We start from the raw sequence: 14662 nt of genomic DNA, 5'->3' as shown, positions 1-14662 counted from the left end.
ATGTGGACATGGATTCGATGAGCTCTATGGACTGCTCTAGTAGACAGACATGTAAAGAGCACCGCCCAGTGCTTGGAGTCTGGACTGCTCTAGTAGACAGACATGTAAAGAGCACCGCCCAGCTCTTGGAGTCTGGACTGCTCTAGTAGACAGACATGTAAAGCGCACCGCCCAGTGCTTGGAGTCTGGACTGCTCTAGTAGACAGACATGTAAAGAGCACCGCCCAGCGCTTGGAGTCTGGACTGCTCTAGTAGACAGACATGTAAAGAGCACCGCCCAGCGCTTGGAGTCTGGACTGCTCTAGTAGACATACATGTAAAGAGCACCGCCCAGCGCTTGGAGTCTGGACTGCTCTAGTAGACATACATGTAAAGAGCACCGCCCAGCGCTTGGAGTCTGGACTGCTCTAGTAGACATACATGTAAAGAGCACCGCCCAGCGCTTGGAGTCTGCACTACCACCTCTAGTGAGACGAGTTATGACGTTCCATGGTCCAAACACATCAAGTCCAACGCTGGTGAATGGTGGTTCAGATGTGAGTCTGTCTGCAGGCAGCCATTTTTTGGTCAACTAACCTCCCTCTAACCTTACGGCAGGTGACACACTTGTGAATGATACCAGAGACCAGACGTTTGCTCCCAATAATCCAGAAGCCTGCTGCTCGAATAGCTCCATCTGAAAAATGACGGCCTTGGTGAGCCACTTGCTTGTGATGATGTCTTACCAGCAGAGTGGGAACCATGATGTGTCCGTGGGATGATGAGAGGATGTTTTTCGTCTTGTAACATGTCGGCAGAGGATAAGCGGCCTCCCACCCTCAGCAACCCATCCTCATCAATCAACTGGGTTCAGCTTTTTGAGTGTACTTTGCTTTGGGAACTCTTTTCCTTTTTCAATGCATTTGAATTCCTCTCTGAAGGCTTCATGTTGCACACAGTGAATGATTGCTGTTTTGGCTTGTGACAACTCACTTGTACCGCATGGTTTATTATAGTCATGCCAGCCTCTGCAGCTGGTGTTGTCCGCACCTTCATGGAAGGATCTGGCAACATGAATGAGTCGTGCTGTGGCTCGATTGAGAGCTTTCCAGCTTGAGAACCTCTCAAAGCGATGAGAGCCAAGTTGAGCTCCAGAAACTTTAGAGGCAAAGACAGTGACGTCTGGTCGAATCTCTGCGTCTGTGTGAGGCTCTACAAGGTCAAAATTTATGTTCTCAGGCTTACTCGAGTTTGTTTGGGTCAGGAACGGTGGACCTGAGAACCAACTGGTGTGTTTTTTAATAGCCAGCAAGTATGGGCCTGGTTGCATGGTCTGCTGGATTGCTGTCACTGTTTACATAGCACCACTGATCTGGATGGGTAGACTTCCTGATGCGAGTTACCCTATTGGCAACATAAACATAGAATCTTTTGGTGACATTGTGGATGTAACCGAGAACTATCTTACTGTCTGTGCAGAACTTGGCTGCATGTACATCAATGTCAATTTCGTCTCTGATCAGTTCATACATCTCAACAGCTAGCAAAGCCACACACAATTCTAGGCGTGGCATAGTGTGGACCGGACGAGGGGCCAATTTTGATTTCCCCATGACAAATCCAACATGGCATTGACCTTCGAGTCAATAACTCTCAAGTAGGCTACCGCTCCTATGGCTACTGTAGAGGCATCCGAGAAGATGTGTAGCTCTCTTCTTTGAGTGGTAGACAAGGAGACTGGGATGTAGGTCCGCTGAATATACATATGTTCCAACTCCATCAAAGATTCCTTCCACATTTTCCATTCCTCTTCTTTTTCTGTGGGAAGAGGGGCATCCCACTCACTCTGATCAGAAGAGAGTTCTCTGATTAAGGCTTTACCTTGCATTGTTATTGAAGCCACAAACCCAAGGGGGTCATAAAGTCTATTCACTGTGGACAGGATGCCTCTCCGTTGTTGGGGAATAATCAGAATTGGTTGGTAACATATGTAAGATGTTTTATATTCATCATATGTTTGTAAGTTACTTCTCATCAGAATGTTATTTTTGTATAATACTGTGGCGGGTTTGCAATATCTGTTCTATGTCAAGACTAAGTTGCTTGGGCCGGAGAGAGGGGAGAGTTCAAGCGTGTATCTCTTGGCTCCACAATGTCTGTGTGCCAGTCAGTGTGTCTCTGTGATCTTGTCAAGATAGGATGGATTTGACATATGCCTGTTGATATGGAGGATTGGTTTATGGTTCTGAGTTTGAGAAAAGAACATAGTTTAGGAGACAAAGCTGAACGATAAATTATGCCTATGCCGTCTGGATATGTGTGTCTTTGCTATAAAGGATCTCAGTAACAATGTGTGAGGGACTCTCAGAGAATTCATTGATAGACACTGAATTGATCTGAGAGTCACAGGGTTGTGATAGAGCTCATATAATTAAAGATGGACTTTGTGATAACTAACTCTGACTTGTGTGTGGTTTGCTCTCATGATTTGGTAAGAAGAGGAAATTTCCACGACATTTGGCGACGAGGAGGGGATGTGAATCTTCACTCGGTGACCGTTCCTGACGATCTAGGTAAATAAATCTTGCACGAGGGATCCCCTAAACTTGGGATCTCAGGGAAACCACACTTCGGGAACGAAGCAGATGGACCAACCTTTGATCTAAGAGGAAGCGAGCCGAGTGGATACCACATCTCAAACTGAGTTTTTTTTAAAGAAAAAGGTGAGTGAACCACACACAGATTTGAAGTCGAGTTTTTTAATTATGCCTGTTACGTATACTCTGAGCGTGAATTCCTTTGTAAGGAAGGCACCTTGGCGGCGTAAGCAGGGCCGAGTCAGAGGAGAGTAATCTGGGGGTTTTGTGGACTCAAAAGATACTCTGCACTGTCCGGTTGCGAGTGACCAAGAGCCCTCCTACCACTGAATTGATCACAGTGGGGATTTGGTGAGGTCTGTCGGGGTGAGGGGCCAGGGGACTGTGTGTTCTAGGTGAAACAAGGCACTTGGTGAAGCCCTATTGGAAGAAGGTGACCCTCAGAGGTGGTGAATTCCAATTATTTTAAATGTGCTAGCCAGGTATGCCCTGGGTTACTCTGTGTGAGTATTTTGTTATGGCATCACTAGGTAATAGTTGTCGGACCGTTCTGTGTGAGCGGGGTAGGGTTGACTCTGTGTGGGCAAACCTTTTTATGTTCTGATGTTCTGTGTGGATGTCTGACCAGTTCTGTGTGAACATCTGACCAATCCTGTGTGGGTGATCCTGAAAGTTCTGTGTGAGTACCTAAGATTTCTTAAGTTTTATATGGATTCTGTGAATTATTTGAAATTATGATAAATTGTATGTGTGTATAATCAATTACTAGAGATTTGATAAAGTAATGCTGAGAATGATTAGATACAATTTAAACCACCCATTCGTAGACGTACGTAGGTTTTGAGTTGGTATCTTAAATGGATAATTTGATAAAGATGAAGTTTTTAAGCACTATTAAAATAATCTACAAAATCTGGGAAATTGAGCTCTAGAAACTGATTAGAGTGTGTCCACTTTTGGTTATCTTACCCTAACGATGTAATTATAAATTACAATATAATATAATATAACTACATATTGGATTATCTCCGTCTGGGTGAAACATTTGAAATTTAACTGCCCTTAACCTTTATTTGAAGTCTTTTCCAGAACTGAGAATTAGACCAAAAATGAAAGCAATTGTATGAGGATGGTGTGGACCATCTGACATAAAAAGAAAAGAGGAAGGTTTGATGAAAAAGGTTTAGAAGGTAGACTCAGCAATATGATGTAGATGCAGAAAGTAAACAGCTGAGTGGGTCAATTTCCACAACCACAAAGGGCTTTGAAGTGCGAGGCTCAACTTATCAGCTCTTTTGGTCCCTTATCTACCATGTAACTGTGTGAGGCGAACCTGTTGCTCATGCACACATACTCTGTGTGAGAGCGAAGTCTTGCATCTCACTCATCGCAATATCTGTGGTGCTGCTCGTTCAATGTCACTTCGCTGAGTATACATTTAAATAAAGGTTAAAATCTAGGTCATGTGACATGATAAATCAAAACACATGGCCCGATACATGAGTCGCAGAGAGGGCAGGACAGACTTACTTTTGTAAGTATTAATTGAGGACCCAGGTGAGGGGACACACAATCTTGTTGGCCGTCAGGTCCTCTGCAGCTAGTTCCCGCACCCTCATGGATACTGTGTTGTGGTAGACCTTGAAGAACCTGTCAAGGAGTTAATGTGTTGGGAAGCACTGCACCAGTGTCACTGCTCACTATGGCCTCCAGCCTTGACCAGGGCATGATGCAGCATGATCCACAATTTCTTGTCCAGGTTGTCCGACAGGCCCTGCACCTTGCCAGAGTAGTTTCGAATGAGGTTCATGTTGTGCGTGTTTACTGCTGCCCATGCAGTACTGATCGTACATATGAGGTTATTCCATGAGCATTCCAGGTTCATCAGCTTGTGGTGGCCCTCCAGCAGCTCGGCTTACTCTACCATTAATTACGTGTCTGCCACCATCTCAGACACTGCACAGGAAGCGAGGGGAAATATGAAAACATTGTAACTGTACAGTATTGCCACTCCTATTTGCCACATCTTCAATTTAAGCCTACTAGAGAGTGTGTGCCCTCAAGCCTGTAGGGAAGCTAAAGTCATTTCGCTACCCAAGAATAGTAAATCCCTCTTTGCTGGCTCAAATAGCCCACCAATCAGCCTGTTACCAACCCTTAGAAACTTCTGGAAAAGATTGTGTTTGACCAGATGCAATGCTATTTCCCAGTAAACAAATTGACAACAGAATTTCAGCATGGTTATAGGGAAGGACACTCAACAGGCACAGCTCTTACACAAATGACTGATGATTGGCTGAGAGAAATTGATGATAAAATTATTGTGGGGGTCTTGTTAGACTTCAGTGCAGCTTTTGACGTTCTCGATCATAGTCTGCTGCTGGAAAAAATGTATGTGTTTTGGCTTTACACCCCTTACTATAATATGGATATAGTTACTTGTCTAACAGAACACAGAGGGTGTTCTTTAGTGGAAGAATCTCAAATATAATCCAGTTAGAATCAGGAATTCCCCAGGGTAGCTGTTTAGGCCGCTTGCTTTTTTCAATTTTTACTAACGACATATAACTGACTTTGATTAAAGCCAGAGTGTCTATGTATGTGGATGACTCAACAGTATACACGTCAGCTACTACAATGACTGAAATGACTGCAACACTCAACATAGAGCTGCAGTTCGTTTCGGAGTGGGTGGCAAGGAATAAGTTAACCCTAAGTATTTCTAAAACTAAGTTTATCTTAAGAGCGGGTGAGGTGGCGATGACGGGACTGTGGGTTGGCATTCTCTCTCACATCAAAACATACCTGCAGATGAGAGACAGATGGAGAGAGCGATAGCCTTGTTTTTTTTAGTCCAATACAGAAAATGAAAGATAAACATCTTGTTAATCTACCCATCGTGTCCGATTTCAAAAAGGCTTTACAGCTAAAGCACAACATATGATTATGTTAGGTCATAGCCATGTCGAAAAAACACGTAGCCATTTTTCCAGCCAAAGATAGGAGTCACAAAAAGCAGAAATATAGATAAAATGTATCACTAACTGTTAAGGGAATTTTTATCAATGATGACTAATTATGTATACATTTCAATCAGGACTGACTAGTCCAAATGCTATTATGTACTGTACATGTATGAATTTTCTCTCTTGCTCCCATTCCCAATTGTATATAATATAGTCAGGAGTTAAGAACAATGCCTTGGTACAAATGAATGAACTATCTCCAGACAGTCTAGAATGCTTATCTACTCTGACTGACCTTGGCTTTAGGCGAGGAGGGAAGGCTCGAGAATTATAGGGCCTCTCTACCAGTGTCAAGAAGAGATAGAACATGTAGAAAACGCTGACGTCATTTTCAGTTTATAACCTGTGGTAAAATGTGTATGAAGGCAGTACTCTCTTGAATTAAACGCTGTTACCTGACTTTTAAGACCGGGGCTCTGTCCATTCTTATAAAATAAAGGGTCTTACAAACCCTTTATGCATTGACAGAGTGTTTAATTTTGATTGGGAATTAAAACAGAGGAATTTAGAATTCCTTCAACACTAACCTTTGATGATCTTCATCAGATGACACTCATAGGTCATCATGTTACACAATACAAGTATGTTTTGTTCAATAATGTGCATATTTATATCCAAAAATCTCAGTTTACATTGGCGCCTTACATGCAGTAATGTTTTGATTCCAAAACATCCGGTGATTTTGCAGAAATAATCATAATAAACATTGATAAAAGATACAAGTGTTATTCACAGAATTTAAGATAGACTTCTCCTTAATGCAACCGCTGTGTCAGATTTTTTTAAAACTTTATGGAAAAAGCCTAATCTGAGAAGGGTGCTCAGAACCCAAAACAGCCAGAGGAATATCCGCCATTTTGGAATCAACAAAGTTAGAAACAACAACATAAATACTCACTTACCTTTGATGATCTTTTTTTTAATATATATTTTTTTAACCTTTATTTAACCAGGCAAGTCAGTTAAGAACACATTCTTATTTTCAATGACAGCCTGGGAACAGTGGGTTAACTGCCTGTTTAGGGGCAGAATGACAGATTTGTACCTTGTCAGCTCAGGGGTTTGAACTCGCAACCTTCCGGTTACTAGTCCAACGCTCTAACCACTAGGCTACGCTGCTGCCCTATCATCATCATCATCAGAAGGCACTCCCAGGAAACCCAATTCGACAATAAATTACTGATTTGTTCCATAAAGTTCCATCATTTATGTCCAAATAGCCACTTGTTGTTAGCGTGTTCAGCCCAGTAATCCATCTTCATGAGGCGCAGGCACTTCATCCAGACAAAAACTCAAAATGTTCCATTACAGTCCTTTAGAAACATGTCAAACGATGTATGGAATCAATCTTTAGGATGTTTTTAACATAAAACATCAATAATATTCCAACTGGAGAATTCCTTTGTCTTCAGAAAAGCACTGGAACGAGAGGTAACTCTGTCGGGAGCACGCGTCATGAGACCAAGGCACTCTGCTAGACCACTGACTCAGAGAGGTCTCATGAGCCCCTCCTTAGTCGAAGTAGAATCCTCATTCAAGTTTCTAAAGACGGTTGACATCCAGTGGAAGCCGTAGGAAGTGCAATTTTATCCATATCTCAATGTGTATTCAGTAGGCCAAGCTTTGAAATACTAGAAACCTCAGATGTCCCACTTCCTGGTTGGATTTTTCTCAGGTTTTCGCCTGCCATATGAATTCTGTTATACTCACAGACATCATTCAAACAGTTTTAGAAACTTCAGAGTGTTTTCTATCCAATACTAATAATAATATGCATATATTAGCATCTGGGACAGAGTAGGAGGCAGTTCACTCTGGGCATGCTATTCATCCAAAAGTGAAAATGCTGCCCCCTATCCGAAGAATGTTAATAATACTTCCTGTCTAACCCGACCAAGTGACCTCTCACCTCTTATCATGCTGTTCCCTCTATGTAGCCAGTTCAGATGCGGGAGGGGTTCACCGAAACAGCTGATATAACCTAGATCAGTTGTTCCCAAACTTTTTATAGTCCCGTACCACTTCAAACATTCAACCTCCAGCTGCGTACCCCCTCTGCACCAGGGTCAGCACATTCTCAAACGTTGTTTTTTGCCATCATTGTAAGCCTGCCACACACACACACTATACAATAAATGTATTAAACATAAGAATGAGTGTGAGTTTTTGTCACAACCCGGATCGTGGGAAGTGACAAAGAGCTCTTATGGAACCAGGGCACACATAATAATAAAATAATAATCAATAATTCTGCTCTTTATTTAGCCATCTTACATAATAAACCTTATTTGTTCATCAAAAATGGTGAATAACTCAACACAGGTTATTGAGAAGGTTGTGCTTGAAAGGATGCACATAACTCTGCAATGTTGGGTTTTATTGGAAAGAGTCTCAGTCTTAAATTATTTTCCACACAGTCTGTGCCTGTATTTAGCTTTCATGCTAGTGAGGGCCGAGACTCCACTCTCACATAGGTACGTGGTTGAAAAGGGCGTAAGTGCGCATCCAACTCACTCAGGTGCTTCGCTATATCACATTTGACATTGTCCATAAGCTTGAGTTCATTTGCACACAAAAAATCATACAATGATGGAAATACCTGTGTGTAATGTAGACAGAAAAGAGCTCCAACTTCTTAATCATAGCCTCAATTTTATCCCGCACATTGAATATAGTTGCGGAGAGTCCCTGTAATCCTAGATTCAGATCATTCAGGTGAGAAAAAGCATCACCCAGAGGCCAGTCGTGTGAGAAACCCATCATCATGCAAGCGGTCAGACAAGTGAAAATTATGGTCAGTAAAGAAAACTTTAAGCTAATCTCTCAATTAAAAAAAATAACAATTTTATTTATCTAACTAGGCATGTCAGTTAAGAACAAATTCCTATTTACAGTGACAGCCTAGGAACAATGGGTTAACTGTCTTGTTCAGGGGCAGAATGACAGATTTTTACCTTGTCAGCTTGGGGATTTGATCTAGGAACCTTTTAGGTTTTGGTCCAACGCGCTAACCACTAGGCTACCTGCCACCCCAATACTTTGCACCTTGGTAACCAGCTCACTTCTGTATGTCGTAAAAGCCTTACTTGGCCGCTGCCCATATCATTGCATTGTGCAGAAAATACACAAGAGTTCAGGGGCCTTACTTTAACATGGTTAACCATTTTCACTGTAGTGTCCAAAACATCTGTCAAGCATTCCCTTGGCAGAAAGAGCATCTCGGTGGATGCTGCAGTGTACCCAAGTGGCATCGGGAGCAACTGCCTGCACGCGCGTTACCACTCCCTTATGTCTCCCTGTCATAGCTTTTGCGCCATCAGTACAGATACCAAAACATCTTGACTACCAAAGTCCATTTGATGTCACAAAGCTATCCAGTACTTAAAAAATATCCTCTCATGTTGTCCTGGTTTCCAGTGGTTTGCAGAAGCGGATGTCTTCCTTAATTGACCCCCCATAAACAAAACGGAAATACACCAGGAGCTGTGCCAGGCCCGCCACATCTGTTGACTCATCCAGCTGTAACTCACTGTATGATATGCAGTAATTGTTTCAAAACATCTCCTACCATGTCACTGATGCGTTGTGAAACAGTGTTGTTTGATGAAGGCATTGTGTGTAAAGTTTTTTGGGCCTTTTCCCCCAGCATTGTCCCAGCCATATCCGCGGCAGCAGGAATAATTAAGTCCTCCACAATAGTATGGGGCTTTCCTGTCCTAGCCACTCGGTAGCTCACCATATAAGACACTTCTAGCACCTTCTTATTAATGGTATCTGTTGCTTTTATACATGTCTTGCTACTCTGTGCGTGTGGTCTCACCTGATGTCCACACTAAGTGGCTGCAGAGTACTTTATACTGAAAAACATGCACAGACACACAAGGACAAACAATATAGTGTAGTTATAGAAGTAATGAAGTGTCTTACTATTCTCCATGGTTGCTCTTGCCTATTCTTTGAAGGTGGAAGGAGCCACAGTAATATAGTAAGACGAGCTTCAATTCCATACAACTCTCCTTCCGTGGCCTCCAACTGCTCTTAAATGCAAGTAAAACTAAATTCATGCTCTTCAACCGATCGCTGCCCGCACCTGCCCGCCCGCCTAGCATCACTACTCAGGACGGTTCTGACTTAGAATACGTGGACAACTACAACTCCTTCCAGACTCATATTAAGCATCTCCAATCCAAAATTAAATCTAGAATCGGCTTCTTATTTCGCAACAAGGCATCCTTCACTCATGCTGCCAAACATACCCTCGTAAAAATGAATATCCTACCGATCCTTGACTTCGGTGATGTCATTTACAAAATAACCTCCAACACTCTACTCAGCAAATTGGATGCAGTCTATCACAGTGCAGTCTATCACAGTGCCATCCGTTTTGTTACCAAAGCCCCATATACTACCCACCACTGCAACCTGTATGCTCTTGTTGGCTGCCCCACACACATATGTCGCCAAACCCACTTTCTCCAGGTCATCTATTTTTTTAACCTTTATTTTACTAGGCAAGTCAGTTAACATCCAGGTCAAGTGACATGATTAACCACAACACAAGACCCTATAAATTAGTTACAGCTCCTGAGTGGCGCAGTGGTCTAAGGCACTGCATCTCAGTTCTAGAGACAGACCCTGGTTTGATTCCAGACTATATCATAGCCGGCTGTGATTGGGAGTCCCATAGGGTGGCACACAATTGGCCCAGCGTTGTCCTGGTTAGGATTTGGCCGGGGTAAGCCGTCATTATAAATAAGAATTTGTTCTTAACTGACTTGCCTAGTTAAATAAAAAAAGAGAGGGCAGTACAGACGGACTTTTGTAAGGACCCAGGTAAAGGGGGGAAACTATCTTGTTGGCTGTCAGGTCATGAAGTATCAGTATCTATCACATTTCAGGAGAAGACCCAGATGCAGACAGTGTCAAAGTAATAAAAGTTTATTACTAGAACAGGGGGCAGGCAAATTAACAGGTCAAGGGCAGGCAGAGGTCAGTAATCCAGGTTGGTGTGACAAGGTACAAAACGGCAGGCAGGCTCATGGTCAGGGCAGGCAGAATGGTCAAAACTGGGAAAACTAGAAAACTGGAACTAGAAAAAGACAGGAGCAACGGAAAACCGCTGGTAGGCTTGACAAACAAAACAAACTGGCAACAGACAAACAGAGAACACAGGTATAAATACACTGGGGATAATGTTGAAGATGGGCGACATCTGGAGGGGGGTGGAGACAAGCTCTGTCTTTCGCTGCATACTTTAGTTGGAGACTGCCGTCGTTTGTTTGTGGTGACGAAGGGCCAGCGAAATTGCCAGCGATTGGATCTTCTAACCATTAAGAGTATCAAAATCAATTAATTTTCCAACTGCCGCTTTACCCACGTGTGTTCTAGCTCTGACTCAACCCATTGGTTTTTGGACCAGTCAGACAGCCCCAAATGTGTTTGCATCTGGATTTAATGACTATGGTTTGCATTTGGTAAAGGGTCGGGAAGGTACTCCGAACCAGACTCATTGCGGAGAAGAAACGAACGTAGCTTTTAGCCAGAGCAAGGAATGTGGGTAGCCAGGCAAAGTACTTTATGCCAGTGCTTATACAATTCTGTATATATAACTGGGGCAGCAGCACACACTGGTAGCCCACTCTAATGTTTCATTTATTTAGGTAACAACATTACTATGTATTACTACACTGACTACACTGTCAGTATTGTCAGTATTACTACACTGTCAGTATGATGTAACAACACTTCAATACAGTGAGTCAGACATGTCGCAAAGGATTAAATGACAGTCTTTATCACTGTTTCATAAACTTACATTCATATGAGATGGAATGGAAAGACTTAGCCATAGACAACTCGTCAAATAAACAATTATCATACTTATTCATGGAGTAGGAACTCCTACATTATTTTTGATTTCAGCATCATCATCATCAAGCAGTAGCGGTGAGAGGGTAAAATCACTGAGTCAAGCCAGTAGAAAATCGATATTACAACCTGTTGTAATAATTGCATTGTTTGCTCTATTACCCATTTGTTCATATGCCAGCGTAATATACAATAAGGCAGTGACAACAAAAATTCAAGTCACACAGTGGCGGAATAAATTCAACTGCACATATGTCACAAAACCGGAGAGCAACATCTGTCTGGTGAAGTCCACAAAGCAAATATTGCATGCATCAAACAGTTATATGACATGCAGCATGGTCAAGCAAGTTCATGTTTTTGACAGTTTACTAAACAACTACTGATTTACAACTACAGAGTTACCGCAAGTCAGCACAAAGACAACAGGAGCACTGCCTCCCCTATTTCAGCACCATTTCAACATAAACATTTCATCATCAAATCAACAAGACTATATATCCTTAGTGTATTACACTGAAAACAAACTTAAAGATAAAAAAACAATTGTCCAATCAATGTTGCTAAATATTATGTGGCTGTCCATGGTACTGATTTCTGTCTGTCTGTGTGTGGGTGCGTTTGCCTGCAAGTAAAAAAACAACAGATTGGATTCACACTGGATGTAGACTAGTTGAACACCAATGCCATCCTCCTCTCTTTCATGTTGGCAAAACGCTCTATAGTTCTGTCATACAGTACGCTTGTAGTTTTTGTTGTCATTGGCTAGCAAGCATTTTAGCTAGGTAGCCTAACTTCCTTTTATGGGCAACAATGAACCAGCTAAGTTAGCTAGCTAGTTAATGTGAGCCTAAAAGGGATAAGCTACATCTAGGCAACATATTGAACTTCAATTGTCTCAGGCCAGTGGCACAACATATTCATTTATGGTTAGATCAGAATCGCTGTCATAATCATTGGCCTGAACAGAGAATTAAGTCAAAACCATAATACCAAATCCCCATCTCCATCCATGGCTTAGGAAAAGGCTAAATTTAGCAAGCTAGCTACTGCAGGACACAAGTAGACCAGAAACTAAAATTACATTTAGCTTAGAATGTGATTTGATTGGTGTGAAGCCAAATCCAAATTGGCCTCCCGAGGAGGGCGTTTTTCTGCACCAGGATAACCCACAGTGGAGGTCAGACGAAGAGGAGTAAGGATCGGACCAAGATGCAGCGTGGTAAGTGTCCATAATGTTTTTAATAAAGACAAATGAACACTCGAACAAAAACAATAACGTGAAATCTACAACAACCGAAACAGTACCGTGTGGCGACAAACACACAGACGGAAACAAACACCCACAACTCAAAAGTGAAACCCAGGCTACCTAAGTATGATTCTCAATCAGAGACAACTAACGACACCTGCCTCTGATTGAGAACCATACTAGGCTGAACTCAAAACCCCAACATAGAAAAACACACATAGACTGCCCACCCCAACTCACGCCCTGACCATACTAAATAAAGACAAAACAAAGGAAATAAAGGTCAGAACGTGACAGATAGGCTAATTATTTTATACTTGTTGTATCAACAAATGCTTGCTGGCATCACTCAATCAAATGCTACAGCCGCATCATATCACACTATTTTGTCCAGACAGCATCAGATACATGGGCTACACATACTGAGACAGAGGAGCGCTGTTTCCCTCGCTCTGATGATTTCTCTGGTGAAATTCAGCCACAAATTCACGGAAAATTTTGAAAACCCAGAGACGAAAGAGGAATTATTTAAGAATTTGTATTTTATTTATTGGTCAAATATTTTGGGAAGCCTGGCTTCTATTGGCATCCATGAATACACACCAACTGTCATCAATACAGACTAAATTCCAGACAGCTGTCATGAGTTTCTGGCCACAGTGGGGGTTTGGACTAACCCATTCATAGATGCTAACTACCTTTAGCGCCTATTGACGATAGTATCTTCTGGTCGGGGGAGTTTTGTTAAAACACAACCATTGCGGTACGGTTTAGGAAACATAAGGAAGACATCTTTCAAATCAGCGAGAAATAATAAAAATATAAAATTAAAAAATGACAACACCTTTATAGGGCTAGGGTTAGTGTTCCCACACGGCCATATCTCCATGTTACATCGCTTGTTTATGGAAGACATAGGCGGCCACCTGTGCTAATTAGCTATATAGCGTGCCCTGAACACCTGTATGTAAACATAACTGGGGAAGAAGTGTAGTTTAGTCTGATGGTGGAACACATAGCTTGTGGATCTTGTTAGAGTTGCTTCAATTCAAATCTGGTATCAGGATAAATATGACAATGAGTCACCGATTGTATACTATGTCTTTTTTATTAGCTAAGCAATAAGTGGTAAATGCAATTTTCGTATATACGGGCTCTCTGTCCCACCTCGCAGGGCAAAACAGAGAACTAACTTGTTCTTGACAAAGATATTATAAATATACTCTGACAGAAAAAGTTCCTGCTTCCGAGCCGGCCTGTCAGAGTAGAGACTGGGCGTGGTTTAGACTCACCCAGCCTATCGTTGATTGTTGTCGTACGAGCTGGTACCAGCCCCCGGCCGCTCCAGTTGATAGATGTAACTGTTGCTGTGTGGAGTATCTATGCGCTCATTCCCTAGATACCGTTATCACATATCTGGTTTCTGTTATTGTTAAGTTTGAGTTCTAACAAAAACAGTTTGTGGTTTGCTACACTACGTTCTGTATGTGTCCATTTTTATGTTATTCTGTATTTTTCCATCATGAGAAAGGCCCATGGACCTGAAACTGTTAACAATGTTTCAAGTCAGCTATGTTGTATAACACCTACATACATCCACACAAGCCAACAGCAGATAATATTCAATCACATATTTGGTAACTGGCTATAGTGCATAACACAGAAACCTCATAATCTGCACAAAACTGCTACAGTAAATGTATCTTTTTTATTTGAAGGATTCTTTCTCACTGGTGAAAGATAAGGGCCATATATTTCGAAAGCCATATTGCAAGCAGTGATTATTGGTGTTTCTAAGGGCTCCCAAGTGGTGCAGCAGTCTAAGGCTCTGTATCTTAGTGGTTGAGGCATCACTACATACACCCTGGTTCGACTCTAGGCTGTATCGCAACCAGCCGTGATTGGGAGTCGCATAGGGCGATTGTAAATAATAATTTGTT

The sequence above is a fragment of the Oncorhynchus tshawytscha genome, linkage group LG21, assembly GCF_018296145.1.
Source record: "Oncorhynchus tshawytscha isolate Ot180627B linkage group LG21, Otsh_v2.0, whole genome shotgun sequence".
NCBI classification, from domain to species: domain Eukaryota; kingdom Metazoa; phylum Chordata; class Actinopteri; order Salmoniformes; family Salmonidae; genus Oncorhynchus; species Oncorhynchus tshawytscha.
This window is presented reverse-complemented; position numbering follows the sequence as displayed.